Source organism: Silene latifolia, chromosome 11 (genome assembly GCF_048544455.1).
Source record: "Silene latifolia isolate original U9 population chromosome 11, ASM4854445v1, whole genome shotgun sequence".
Classification (NCBI taxonomy): Eukaryota; Viridiplantae; Streptophyta; class Magnoliopsida; order Caryophyllales; family Caryophyllaceae; genus Silene; species Silene latifolia.
The window spans coordinates 102,157,853-102,173,581 of record NC_133536.1 but is presented as its reverse complement, the minus strand read 5'-3'; the positions used below and the strand labels follow the sequence as shown (position 1 = coordinate 102,173,581).

Genomic DNA, 15,729 nt, shown 5'->3' with positions numbered 1-15,729 from the left:
TGAGTGAAGATATACTTCAAGCTCTTATGATCCGTATAAAAATTGCAAGAGACTCCATACAAGTAGTGTCGCCACAGCTTAAGTGCAAACACCACTGCTGCTAACTCAAGATCGTGAGTCGGATAGTTCGTCTCGTGAACTTTCAATTGACGGGACGCATAAGCCACAACTTTACCCTTCTGTATCAAGACACAACCCAACCCAAACTTTGACGCATCGCAAGACATCGAACTCAACGCCATCTTCGTAGAGTCAACACAGAGCGGTAGTCAACCTTTTCTTCAACTCCCGAAAAGCGACTTCACAGGCCTCGGTCCAAATGAACTTGGATTCCTTCTTCATTAACCGAGTCATCGGTCTCGCAATCTTAGAGAAGTCATGAACAAACCGACGGTAATACCCACTAGTCCAAGGAAACTCCGAACCTCGTTCACATTCTTTGGACTTTCCCAATCGACCACGGCTCGAATCTTCGACGGACCAACCATAACTCCATCGCCAGATATCACATGACCCAAGAAGGTAACTTCCTTTAACCAAAACTCGCACTTCGAGAACTTAGCATACCACTACGCTTACGCGAGAATCTCCAAGATAACACGAAGGTGATTCTCGTGTTCACCTCATCCTTCGAGTAAATCGTGATGTCGTCTATGAACACCACGACACACTTATCCAAATACTCGCTGAAAGTGCGGTTCATCTGATCCATAAAAACGGCAGGTGCATTTGTCAAACCAAACGGCATTACCACGAACTCATAATGGCCATACCTTGAACGAAAAGCGCCTTAGGAATATCCTCATTCCTAATCGAATCGATGATAACCTGACCTCAGGTCGATCTTTGAGAACACACTTGCACCACGGAGCTGATCAAACAAATCCTCAATCCTCGGCAAAGGATACCTATTCTTGATAGTAACCTTGTTCAGCTCACGGTAGTCAATGCACAACCGCATACTACCATCCTTCTTCTTGACGAACAAAACAGGAGCACCCCACGGCGAAGCACTCGGTCGGATAAAACCCTTATCGATCATCTCCTCAAGTTGCTTCTTAAGTTCTTGTAACTCACTGGTGCCATACGATATGGAGCTTTCGAAATGGGACCGATTCCGGTAGCAAACTCAATCGAGAACTCTACATCTCGCTCGGGAGGAATACCAGGTAAATCCTCGGAAAGACATCGGAAAACTCCCTAACCACGGGGATATCCTCTAGCTTAGGCTCACCAAAACACCATGAACACTGCACGGTAGATCGATGACCCTTTCTACCCATGTTAACCATCTTCATAGCAGAAACCCACTTGACCGTAGGTGTAACCCTAACACCCTGATAAGAAACTCTCGAACCTGTGGGACTCTTAAGCACGATCTTCTGATCACGACACAGGAACCTAGCGTCATAGCGAGATAACCAATCCATACCCAAATCACATCAAACTCTCCGAGTTTGAATTGGACGAGATCGGCGGGAAGGATCGCCCTGCGATGCGACAGTAGTGCGTCCTTGAAAAGAACGGAGCAAGAAACAATCTCACCCGTAGGAAGGGAAATAGAGGTATGAACGGATGAAGAAGAAGAGAGTCCAAAGACGGACGGAAAAGGATTCGAATACAAAAGACATCGATGCACCCGTATCAAAAAGAACAAAAGCAGATAAAGAATGAACGAGAAAGGTACCCGTAACCACATCTGGATTAGCATCTGCTTCAGCACGACTCATAACGAACACTCGTCCAGCCTTTGGAGCTTCAACCTTCGGCGTTTCCACCTTCGGTTTCTGGGGACAATCAACACTTTGTGTCCGGAGCTTTACACGTGTAACATGTGATCGTAGTATCGAGCACAACTCTTTCCCGGATGGTAAGGCTTCCGGCATCTGAAACAGGTCATACCCTCCCTAGCTTGACTCTGATCACGCGGTGTATAAGGGCGAGCCTCATACTTCTGTTTCTTCTGGGACGAACTGGGAGAAACATAGGGCCTCTTCATGAACTTATTCTTCGCACTCTCCTCAGCCTCGGTAGCAAGGACAGAATCATAGATGCTAAGAGCACGATCATAAGCCTCTTTGGAAAGAAGTTGAAGGAATGCCGGACATAGCGATCCGGACTTTAGGAGCTAGATTCTTCTCATAGCGACGAGTCCTCGAAACCTCATCCATAGCTACGAAGTAACGAAACGTGATGACTTCACGAACTTGTTGGTGTACTCCTCAACGGTCATGGAACCTTCAGTAGACGAAGGAACTCCTGCTCCTTCGCGGCGCATCTCCTCGGATAGAACCTCTTCTTGAGCTTCGAGAAAACAGCCCAACCATATCCTGGTTGGACTTCCAAACCAGCTCTAGCAAGAGCCCACCAGTTGTCGGCCTCGTCCTTCAGATAATAGGTGGCGATATCCACCTTCTGATCCTCAGGACAACCAGTAGCGAGGAACAACTTCTCGATCTCTCGGATCCAGGCCTCTAACGCAGTAGGATCATTCGCACCATCATAAGTCGGAGGACGATGACGAGCAAAGCGATCAAACACAGTCTGCTGCGGATGGTTGTTGTTGTTGTTGTTGTTGTTGTTGTTGTTGTTGTTGTTGAGGTGGTTGGTGAAACCTTCGGCCATAGATGCCAAAGCGGCCTCAAGTCTCCTGATGCGGTCAGCATCAGTCTCACCATTAGCGTTACGCACCATCTGTAAGAACAAAGTCTCGTTATAAGTGGTAGAACCTAAGTACCACTCCAAACAACTACTCAAACACTCTACAAACATAAGAAAACCAACAAATCCTATTGGTTTCTACCCCATTTACTCTCACTCATTAACTAGGTCATTTATTTTAGTCATCAACTAAGCGAGAGTTGGGAGCGTGTTCGCTCTGATACCAACTGTAACAACCCGGATTATAAAACAAAGGAAAAACTTATATAAAGAGAATATCAGAGTACGATACTGATAAAAAGGGTCAAGGTGGCGGAAACACCAAGCCCAAATCCGGTTCGCTACTAACTCCAAAACAAACTAATACATTATTCGAAAGGTTCTTAAAACATAAAGTAAAGTCCTAATTTATTATTAAGCTCGCTTCGCACATTCCCCAAGCAAGCATCAACCAAACAGCATCACACTGAACAACCTGAAAAGGGGGTCGACAATCAGTCGGGAGTAACTAGATGCTCTCCCAGTCATGTTTACAACAATTGAATATAATCAACAATCATTAACAATTGAAATGCAAAACTAGTAACATGCGAGACCATCTATACTCATGAAAACCCAACAAAACTTACCATGTCTTATCAACCTTAGACGAATGCAAACCTAGACCATATGCAACCACTAGACCATGAACACTTACAAGACTAGTAGCAACAGACGACCCACAACAACCTAAGGCACAAAGCTAGCATTGAAGCATAGCAAACATGGTAACACACAATCCACACCACGAAGGCATAAAGCTAGCAACAAAGCATAGCGAATAGAGCGAACGCCCGTTAGAGCGTATAACCACCCTCTAATCGATGGAGCGTATAACCACCGCCTCCACCCAGGTACTATGTATAGCGTATAACCACCGCCTATATGTCTAAGACCTGGCGGACTCTCGGTGCAATAATCGTACACCGAACGACACTCGGGAACCAGAGCGTATAACCACTGCCTCTGGCTAGTTCCGAACATAGACCCACAATCCCGCATCGACGGGTGACGTTATTTCGTTCCGATAGTATATAACTGATACTACCGCCATCTATTCAACTAGCAAATCACAAATGCACAGTATAACTGACTGTACTAACATGCGTGAACAACATCACGACTCAACTCGTAGAATAGTATAACCGACCATCCTACTCATCATATGAACGAGAGTAACCCAAGATATATAGGCAAACACAAGGACATAACATGTCGAGCACAATACAACATATGAAACAAGTATAAGCAACCAATGTTATAGTAACCTTAACCATAACATAAACTCTGGATGCGAGGTTATAGTAACCTCTACTATAACTTCAGTAAAAATAGCCCGGAAGTTATACTACCTCAACCATAACCTTGACACGAAATACAAAGTTATACTAGCATTAACCATAACCTTGAGCCATAATCCCAAAGTTACATTAGTTACAGCTATAACCTTGACTCGTACTTCAATGTTATAGTAGGTCCAGCCATAACTAGAGTAGCTACCCAAGGTTGTATTAACTTAAGCTATAACACTTGAATCATCATCAATGTTATACTAGCTTTAGCTATAACTTTGGAAAGAACCCTTGGCCGCCTATCATGCCGCCACTAGGGTTTATTCGTAAACCCTAATTACGCACATGACACCCATAATAAACACATAAACAACATACGATATATAATTAATACATTAAAACATATACAACATGCAAAACATATAATTAACATGATAATAAATAATCAAACATGTACCAATCATACAAGACAATCATTAAATCATATTAATTACATCAATTGGCATAAACACACTTAAAAGAAAACACCTAGTTACCTTATTAAGCAATTAAAACCCTAGAGATCGTCTTCAACGATATAAACGTCTTCTCCAGGAGCAACTTCCACGCCTTCATAGAAATCATCCACGTGCCAAAGATAACGAAACTAATAAATATACTAACTATATATATAAAAACTATAAAAACTGTTAAACTATGCGAAAACATAAAACTTACGAAGAAGATAGATAAATCCAAGAAGTAGGATCGATCTAAGCACGAAAGAACGATGAAGAACGAAGAAGAAAAGAGGAAGAACGGCACGAAACCCTAGGAGGGGCGCGCGGCACGAGGAGGAAGGAGGAGGAGAGAAACTAGGTTTAGGGTTTTTGTGAGAATGATAAGAAAAGAAGAGCAAGGGTTTGGTTTCCCTTCATATATATAGAGAAGCTCATGGGTTTATTCTAGGTTTAGGCCCAAAACTCACCCATCAACACCAAGATTCACGTGAGACCCAAAGGAGAAACGGGTCTTCATTGTTTTTCGAGCCCAACGAGCCCAAAAGATAAAAGACGGATATTTTCCCGAAATAAAATATAAAATATGGGAAAATAAAATTATAGAATTATTTTACGGAAATTAGGGGTGTTACACCTAACTTATCCTTGGTTCCTTGCTTATCCTTACTTAACGCCTTTTGATAGCACTATTTCTTTTGAGAAATGTTGACCTTGGTTGGAAATTATGACCTTTGAGGAGATAGTTTGTGTTTGACCCTTAATCCTGGTTTTGAGAGGATGTGATGTTAGGAAGACTTAGGTAAGGTGATGAGACATACTTAGTGATTCTTATACCTAGTTACTTGACAAAGTGAGTATAATTGATTGGTGGATTCTTTGTGTTAGGAATGAGTTGCCTATGTGATTAAGGTTATGAAACATGGCATTGTTGTTTATGTTTGGGATACTAGTGCTTAGTACTTGACTTAAAATGGATGAAACTGAATGGTGGATTTGAGGATATAGGATTGACTAAGTAGTCGAGTTTGTGATTGACTTCCATAATCACTTTGGATATAAGGGTTTGATAATGTATAAGTTACCATGGGAGAAATGTTAAATGTGGGATTATTAGTTGGTTTTAGTGAGTGATATTGATTACTACTTGAGGTATGGTATGAGAGTGAGAGTAAGCTATATTATTGGGAAGTTTTAGCACTTGTTTTAATAACTAGAAAGGGTAACGGTATGGTTGACACCAATTGTTAGGTTAAAGAACATGGTTTCAATTTATGGTTTTAGGAACTTTGAGGTGATAAAGTGTTGTTACAATTAAGACCTTGTTTCTTGGGAATTTGATGGTAAGTAAGTTTTAGGATGTCAAATTTGAAAGAATACTCCTTGGGATGTTGATGACCATAATGGATTGGTGATGTGATTTAGTATTAGTTGGCTCTTGAGAGTTCGTGAGTTAAGAGAGAGACTTAGTATTGAGAAGAATTTGTTAACCTTATAGTTTTATAGACCCTGAGGTCGCATTGAGTACTTGAGATGATGGGATGATGTTGTAGCTGAGTGTAGTTGCGCTTTTGGGAATCCTTAATAAGTAAAAGGATAGAGCAACTTGAGATCCTATTGATTTTTCAGATTTTGGGGTTGGTATGTTACTACCTTGTTTTAAAATGAGAACCTTGTGGAATATTTGAGGAACCTTCTCTTGGAGTTTAGAGCTTGGTATTGGGATTCTTAATTGAAGGTTTACCTTTTTGAGGAACCCATAGTTGACACTAGTTGGATACGAATATAGCTTTGTTGGAAGCCTTGACCTTAGGCTTGTGAAATTGTTTCTGGATGTTTGAGGATTTGGAGCGATGAGATCACACTTATAGTGGAGTACCTTGTTTCAGGGAATAGATTAGGATGAGGTAACATAAGTGATTGAGGAAACCCTTGGGAGTGATGTGGTTATGAGTTTTGTTGTTAGGAAGTTTTCGGATCCGTTTTGAGTGATGTTGTTGTTTGAGATAAGAGTGTCTGGCGTTTCCTTGTTGTCTAAATTCCCTTATTCCTTGATCATGAGCGTTACCGCTCATACCTCTCTCCCTTACTTCATCATACTCCTCTCATAAGTTTGATGTTGGTAACCTATGAAACTCCATCTTTGACACCCTTTTAGGTTCGACTTCAATTCTTACCCCATGAAATTCATCATAGCTCTTTTGATTAGTTAAGCTTGAATCCTTTTAGCATACTTGCACCTATGATGTCTAAGTTACTTTTCACTTCGTGAAATTTCTAAACATTTCAAGCTACCAGTTTTGAGTCGTTGTTAAAAGTTTATGATACTTTTGCAAAACCTTACCTATTTTAAAGGTTTGAAAATGAAAATTTGATTTAGTTCCCTATTCCTTACTTGAATATAAACTCATTTATCGTAATTTTAATTACTAGACCTGAGATTTTGTTAAGTTTTGTCCAATTTCTGTTAACTTTAATCTATTTATGACTTCTTTGTGAAAGTTTAATGTTACATTTTCAGGGATTTGACCCCATTTGGGTTTAAAAGTGAAACCTTTATTTCTATTTTGGCTTTTTGCAAAAGAAAATTTGAGTAGATTACCTTTCTCTTATTTTGATTTTAACGTTGATCGGATGTTAGATCTAGTTATTGGAGACGTTTGATAACTTGTTCTACGCTTGTCGGCGAATAGTTTTTGTTTTAAATTTGTCTCTGACTTGGAAAGTTAGCGTTCTTGTGTGCACGACAAGAGCAATTCCGTTCCATGAATGAGACTTATATTTTTGAAAACTCTTCATTAATGTTTTTGAAGGTATTTTGATTTTTGATTTATACAAATGATTTGCCTTTTGACCTTATCTTTGATTTGGAATGTGATGTTCTTGAATACGTAACGAGAACACTTCCGTTCCTCGGATGAGAGTTTGGTTCTGTCGGAAAATTTTAGTTGAAGCTCTTGAAAGAATTTTGATTCTTACGATAAGTGACCTTTTAAATGTTTTAGTTACCGATTTCAATTCCAGATTTAGAGCCTAGCTTGACTTTGGAAGATAGGCCAATCCGGATCCTTGAAAAAGCCATCAAGCAACTTAGGAGCAAAATTGTACCTCTAGTCCGTGTTCTTTGGCGTTGTGGAAATGTCGAAGAAGAGACTTGGGAAACTGAAGCTTCTATGTTAGCTACATATCCTGAATTATTCTCGTAAGGTATTCTTTTTTTTTTTCTTACTCTTTTTCCGCATTACTAAGCCGTTTTTGGTCATAATTAGTAAAGATATTATTCTTACTATAGAATTTTAAACTAAAATTTTGAAAGGCTTTTATGATTTTTAATGGTTTTAACATTAATGAGTGTTAAATCTTGTTATTGGTGACGTCCCAATAATGGGTTTTCTCATTCATTGGTGTAGAAATATTTTTATATCTTGATATGAAATGTGGATGTTCTTATCTGATCAACAAGAGTATCACTGTTTCATTGAAAAGATACCTATATTTTACCTATGATTAAATTATTAAGATGTTGATTATTAAAATTTCTCCTTCTAAGTTTCGAGGATGAAACTTTTTAAAAGGAGGGGTGATTGTAACACCCCGTAATTTCGGACCGTTATTATTTTGCGAAAGTAATTTATTAATCAAGTTGAATTTAATATTAATGTATTTGAAGTAATAATATTCAACGAAATATATTTCTATTATATTTTGAATTAAAGTATTTATTTTGATAGTTTTGAAATGTTTAAAAATAGTTTAAACCGTGTAAAAACCTTTTATTTCGAAATAAGGGCATATCGGGAAAAATGGCAATTCTTTTGAAAATTGGGCAAACGATTTTGGAAATGGGTCATATGAGTACTCAATCTTTTTGTAATCTCGTGTTTAAGAACTTTGGCATTGTCGGAATTTGTATTTGACAAACGGTTCTAATTATCGTCGAAACGAGCCAAAACCGACTAATGAAATTCCGCCAAATCCCGCTCCTCTTTCTCCTTTCTCGGCACACCTCCTCTTCCTCCTTCCAATTCCTTCCTAGAACTTCCTTTGTTCTTCTTTTGTGCCTCTTGACCGAAATCCACATAAAAAAAAAATAAAATAATCTTACAATCGTAATTTCATCATAACTTTTTCGTTTCTAGTCCGATTTTCGCAAAATTTATATTTTCGGAATCCTCTCTTCAAGATCTACATCCTAGTATGTTTTAATTTTAGTTTTCATTATGTTGATTTAAGATGATTTTGGGGCATAATTTCGGTTTTAGTGATTATTGTTGTGTTTTTGTTGTTTTTAATAGGTGAAGATTATGAGGATGATATAGGGGACTCCTATATAGTAGAGGATGATGGGTAGCTACTGTTTTTAGGGTTTTCTCAAGGGTTATTTTGCCTTTTTCTAGCTTAAGGTAACATATTTCGAGTTACTCGACGAATTAATGTCACATTCTTTGCTTTTTGTATGATTTTGGTGAATGTTATTTGAGTAGTTTATTTCACATGAATATATGGGTTAAAAACATGTCTTTTGTTAGTTTAAGTTCACATATTAGTATGGAAATGAAATGGGAATGATTAATTGATGCTTCAGACGATGTTAAACTGAACAAAAATGGAGAAATGGAGGGTTTGGGGTGGCGGCCAGCGAGGCCCAAGCGAGGCCCCGGCGGGCCCAAGCGAGCCCACGGCAGGCCACAGGTTGGCCCGGGTCGGCCCGTTGCTTGTTTCGCGGTTTTTCATGCGTTGTTCGTCGTTTCGGGTTTATTAATGTTATATTTAGTATAAGTAACATATGGGTAATCTTTTGAATTGAATAATGTTAGTAATGAATATAATGATGTTGGTAAAATTATGCTTATATTGGTAGTTTATACATGTTAGGATAGGTTATGATATGAAATTGTAATGAATAGACTTAAAATGAATTTTATAGCGATAATTGTAATGTTTGGATGATTATGCTTGGCGAGCCCTTAGTCCCTTTGATCGAATCGATGTCGATCAATTGTGTGATTGGTCACCACGATTGAACCCGTACATCGCGGCAGAGATCAAGGGGTTGCGGGTAAAAATTCGGTTGGATGAAAATTATTGTGAAAAGTGGATAATTGGCCTTATTCTTGTTTTAGGCCATTTAATATGTTTTTATTTCACATATGTTGTTGGTTGATTTGAATGGGTTCTTATATTGTTGAAACGGCCTTAGATTCCCCGAAACCTTTAATATTGTTAATATTGCTTGAAATGGAATTTGGTATTGAATACTTCTTGCAGGTTGTTGTGTTTGTCATAGATAGGACTTTATAGTCTTTGACGAGTATATGTTCACTGCTTAATAGCCTTTGTGTTCCTGACTTGGTGGGATTATATCCAAGTTGGGGCATGACCTCGTTACTTATTTTGAGGGTAAGTGGTCAGCTTAAGTACTAGCCAACCCTTTGGTGGACTTCTTAGGGTACTCACTTTGTTTTAGAAAAATTGTGGGTCTTGGGTGCGGTGGTGTGTATCCGCATGTCTAGGTCTGCGCAGATTTTAGGCTAGGGTTGTGTTGTGTCTTGGCCATGTTTTGATAGAACCTCTGAGCCAAGATACCGGTTCGATTACCTTCCCTACCTCGTGGTATAGACTCGAGTTCTGAGTGACTATTGACGGTGCTAAGAACTTATGCCTGTCTTTGATATATTGCCCTTTCTTGTATGGTGATTTTATGAATTGTAATAGGTGAGATGCAAGCCGGTTACAATTTATAAAGTTTGGATTACTGCTTGTTATATGTTTCACATGATAGTTTAATTTGGTCAGTTTAGTGTTCATATGTTAGAATACTCGATAGTTAATTGATTTATGATGTTGTTTACATGTTACATTACATGTTACATTAAATATGACATTTCGTGGCTGGTAGGACTCGAAGTTACTCCCCACTGAATTGTGGCTTTCGTGTTTGTATAAAATGCGATTGACAGGTTGATGATGATTAAATGGGGTACACGGACGAGCTAGTGAGCAAAAGAACCTTGGACTTAGTTTGGTTATATTTTGTAGTAAACCTTTAAACATTTGGTTGTGTTTATATTTTGAAGGGACATATGTCTCCCTCTTTTACTTTGGTTTGTATCACTTTATCCTCGCGACTTTAGCTATGTTATGTAAATTAGTTTGTTAGATTTGCAGGTTTTGACACTCTTCTTTTGGAAGTGTTTGTGAATGGTTTAGAAAAGTTTTTAAAATTACAGGTTTTTATCTAGTCGAACCAATTACAAACATATCCTGTCAGTTTTTCTATAGAATTTACGTGTTTATTTAACGTTAAAATGAGGGTGTCACCGTTGGTATCAGAGCTTGTTGCTCCCGACGCACGTTTGTGCACCCCACTTAAAATCACATGACCTTTAAATAATAAACTTGAGAGATGGGTAGGATGGGTAGACTTAGGACCTTATGTTGTAGTCTCCTTGTGATTGTTCTTTGTTAGGTACTAACATGTTTGTTGATTGTCATTTTATAATTGTTGTGCCCTTGGATCAATAACTGTGAACTTATCAACGTGAAGATCAAGACATGGTGCCTATTGCCAGAAATTGAAGATTTGTTCAACTTTGAAGAATGCTTCTACTTCCTCGAAGATGTTTCTCATTCTTTGTGTACCTTGCCCTGTTCTTTACTTCTTAATGCTTATCCCTTCTTCGAAATCCTCTTTTATTTCTCCTTGTGAGTCACTCTTGTATTTCCTAACTTATCCTTAGTTCCTTGCTTATCCTTACTTAACGCCTTTTGATAGCACTATTTCTTTTGAGAAATGTTGACCTTGGTTGGAAATTATGACCTTTGAGGAGATAGTTTGTGTTTGACCCTTAATCCTGGTTTTGAGAGGATGTGATGTTAGGAAGACTTAGGTAAGGTGATGAGACATACTTAGTGATTCTTATACCTAGTTACTTGACAAAGTGAGTATAATTGATTGGTGGATTCTTTGTGTTAGGAATGAGTTGCCTATGTGATTAAGGTTATGAAACATGGCATTGTTGTTTATGTTTGGGATACTAGTGCTTAGTACTTGACTTAAAATGGATGAAACTGAATGGTGGATTTGAGGATATAGGATTGACTAAGTAGTCTAGTTTGTGATTGACTTCCATAATCACTTTGGATATGAGGGTTTGATAATGTATAAGTTACCATGGGAGAAATGTTAAATGTGGGATTATTAGTTGGTTTTAGTGAGTGATATTGATTACTACTTGAGGTATGGTATGAGAGTGAGAGTAAGCTATATTATTGGGAAGTTTTAGCACTTGTTTTAATAACTAGAAAGGGTAACGGTATGGTTGACACCAATTGTTAGGTTAAAGAACATGGTTTCAATTTATGGTTTTAGGAACTTTGAGGTGATAAAGTGTTGTTACAATTAAGACCTTGTTTCTTGGGAATTTGATGGTAAGTAAGTTTTAGGATGTCAAATTTGAAAGAATACTCCTTGGGATGTTGATGACCATAATGGATTGGTGATGTGATTTAGTATTAGTTGGCTCTTGAGAGTTCGTGAGTTAAGAGAGAGACTTAGTATTGAGAAGAATTTGTTAACCCTATAGTTTTATAGACCTTGAGGTCGCATTGAGTACTTGAGATGATGGGATGATGTTGTAGCTGAGTGTAGTTGCGCTTTTGGGAATCCTTAATAAGTAAAAGGATAGAGCAACTTGAGATCCTATTGATTTTTCAGATTTTGGGGTTGGTATGTTACTACCTTGTTTTGAAATGAGAACCTTGTGGAATATTTGAGGAACCTTTTCTTGGAGTTTAGAGCTTGGTATTGGGATTCTTAATTGAAGGTTTACCTTTTTGAGGAACCCATAGTTGACACTAGTTGGATACGAATATAGCTTTGTTGGAAGCCTTGACCTTAGGCTTGTGAAATTGTTTCTGGATGTTTGAGGATTTGGAGCGATGAGATCACACTTATAGTGGAGTACCTTGTTTCAGGGAATAGATTAGGATGAGGTAACATAAGTGATTGAGGAAACCCTTGGGAGTGATGTGGTTATGAGTTGTTGTTAGGAAGTTTTCGGAACCGTTTTGAGTGATGTTGTTGTTTGAGATAAGAGTGTCTGGCGTTTCCTTGTTGTCTAAATTCCCTTCTTCCTTGATCATGAGCGTTACCGCTCATACCTCTCTCCCTTACTTCATCATACTCCTCTCATAAGTTTGATGTTGGTAACCTATGAAACTCCATCTTTGACACCCTTTTAGGTTCGACTTCAATTCTTACCCCATGAAATTCATCATAGCTCTTTTGATTAGTTAAGCTTGAATCCTTTTAGCATACGTGCACCTATGATGTCTAAGTTACTTTTCACTTCGTGAAATTTCTAAATATTTCAAGCTACCAGTTTTGAGTCGTTGTTAAAAGTTTATGATACTTTTGCAAAACCTTACCTATTTTAAAGGTTTGAAAATGAAAATTTGATTTAGTTCCCTATTCCTTCCTTGAATATAAACTCATTTATCGTAATTTTAATTACTAGACCTGAGATTTCGTTAAGTTTTGTCTAATTTCTGTTAACTTTAATCTATTTATGACTTCTTTGTGAAAGTTTAATGTTACATTTTCAGGGATTTGACCCCATTTGGGTTTAAAAGTGAAACCTTTATTTCTATTTTGGCTTTTTGCAAAAGAAAATTTGAGTAGATTACCTTTCTCTTATTTTGATTTTAACGTTGATCGGATGTTAGATCTAGTTATTGGAGACGTTTGATAACTTGTTCTACGCTTGTCGGCGAATAGTTTTTGTTTTAAATTTGTCTCTGACTTGGAAAGTTAGCGTTCTTGTGTGCACGACAAGAGCAATTCCGTTCCATGAATGAGACTTATATTTTTGAAAACTCTTCATTAATGTTTTTGAAGGTATTTTGATTTTTGATTTATACAAATGATTTGCCTTTTGACCTTATCTTTGATTTGGAATGTGATGTTCTTGAATACGTAACGAGAACACTTCCGTTCCTCGGATGAGAGTTTGGTTACAATGGAAAAATTTTAGTTGAAGCTCTTGAAAGAATTTTGATTCTTACGATAAGTGACCTTTTAAATGTTTTAGTTACCGATTTCAATTCCAGATTTAGAGCCTAGCTTGACTTTGGAAGATAGGCCAATCCGGATCCTTGAAAAAGCCATCAAGCAACTTAGGATAATGTTGAGGCAGATTATAAGAAAGCTGAGAAAAACTCGAAAGCCATTAGTTTGTTGCAAAATGGCATGGTTGCTAGTGAGTTTGATCGATGCTCAACTTGTTCATCTGCCAAGGAAATATGGGAAGGTCTAAAGTTAACGTAAGTTAGTATAGAGTATTTAGCGATACTCAATCTGAGCTATAATCATAATTGATTATAGGAGTGGGTTGATAATTTTGTAATCCGTAGAGAGGTACTAAAATTATTAATCGAGAATAGTGGACGTAGGTTCCGACTTGTGAAACTGAACCACTTCAAAATTCTTTGTGTCGCTCTTCATTTCGTTTTTCGTTATTTACATTTAGCATTGATTAATTAATTAGTTGATTTTAATCAATAAAATCAAATAAATAAATAAAGTGGGCATAGATTTCAATACTCAATTCACCCCCCTGCCTTTCTTTCGTATTCGATCAATAGACTCTGCAGCTTGTAAATATTTCTTATAAATATTCTTTTAATTAAGGATCTCGTGTCTTTTAATTAGAAACTGTATTTCCATTTTCCCCAACAAGAGCATGAATTACTTCATCACTACTTTGAAAGGCTTGAAAAATATTTTGTAGATCACTCATATCTAGCTAAGTGTCAAGGTATTTGGGTCGGAATTTACTATAATTTCAATCTAAAGACTCAAATAGATGTTCAAGTCGAAAGTGAGGGTTGATTTTTCGAGGTAAAACATGAAAAGAAATGGGATGTACTTGATATTTTGGTTGAGAATTCCCGATAATTAGGATTGACAAAATCAACTCTAATCCTAACCCTGTTTTTGACATCCCACTTAACAATGAATCGAGTCTAAATGATGATGTGAGCAACAACGATTATCCTATTTTACTTATAAAGGATGGGAGTGGACTACATGATAATGAGGTAGGGAGTCATGACTTTAATTTGTCCACCTTGTCTTACATTGAATCCAAGGTAGATTTTACCGTACCCTCACAATTTGATTATGGCACTTTGGGTGGTTATTTGGGTGGTATCTTATGGGATTTGGACGATAATTTTATTGGGAGTGGGAAAAAGAATAACTTGCTTGAGATATCCCATTTTTATAAGGAGCCATACCATGAGTACGTGATTATTTCTTTTTATGCCTATAGAATCAGACAAAAATATCGTTCATGTTTATATCATTATGAATTGTGCATGGTTTCTTTCCATTTTAAGCTATCATGATGTCTCTACCATCTCTTTTTCTAGCTCATACGATCTTCGCTTAAGGGCATTGACATGTTTCGCTTTTAAATTGAATGTTATTTTGATTGAAGGGGTGCTGCTGTGACCCTATAATTGATTCTTGAGCTTAAATTTGCATCGTGCTGGACGTTAAACCAGCGCTTACGAGAGGCAGCCTGATTTTTGTTATTTTATGCATTTTATTTAGTTTTGAATAAGGTAGGTTGAATTATTCACATGAAGCTACATGGGCGATGATGGGAGCGCATCTTCAAGTTTGGATGCTCTCTTTTGCTTGGTAATTTCTATACCCGCCCTTTTCTTCTTCTCCCATCCCTTATTTTGCTATTGATGACAATGTCATGTTCAAGTGTGGGGGAATGGTTTTAGCTCATGATGGTGTGATATAGTTGCATTTTAGATAAATTTAGTCATGTAGTTGCATTTTAGTAATAAATATGGAAATCAACTCACCTTTTTCATGAATTTAGTTTATATTTTCTAGTTTAGAAATGGAGTTCACATATTTGAAGTAGGAGTTTTAACATTTGCATGGTAGATCCTTGTGCCTATTTTGACGAGTTGAATTCAACTTGGCGTTCACCTTGGACCCTTAGTGGTGTGAAAAGGCATTTAATTGTCATGATTGTCACAAAAATGTAGGTTGATCAACATACCCTCCGTTATTCCCAAACAAAAAAAATCAAAAAAAAAACTAACAAAAAAATCTCAAATAAAGTGAATTGTTCTCATGTTGTGAAATTGGTATAAGATGTTACATTTCCAAGAGTTATGTTATTTTGCTCTAATGTTAAAAAGTTTTGCTCAAA

The 15,729-nt window shown here is 37.4% G+C and overlaps 1 long non-coding RNA gene across 1 annotated transcript; it reads left to right on the top strand.

The window, feature by feature from the left end:
* The first annotated feature begins 8,581 nt into the window (after positions 1-8,581).
* Positions 8,582-10,577, top strand: LOC141615001 (uncharacterized). The gene is made up of 3 exons (XR_012529534.1): positions 8,582-8,684; positions 8,785-8,892; positions 10,450-10,577. It is a non-coding gene; the product is annotated as an uncharacterized LOC141615001 (long non-coding RNA).
* The last annotated feature ends 5,152 nt before the right edge of the window (positions 10,578-15,729 follow it).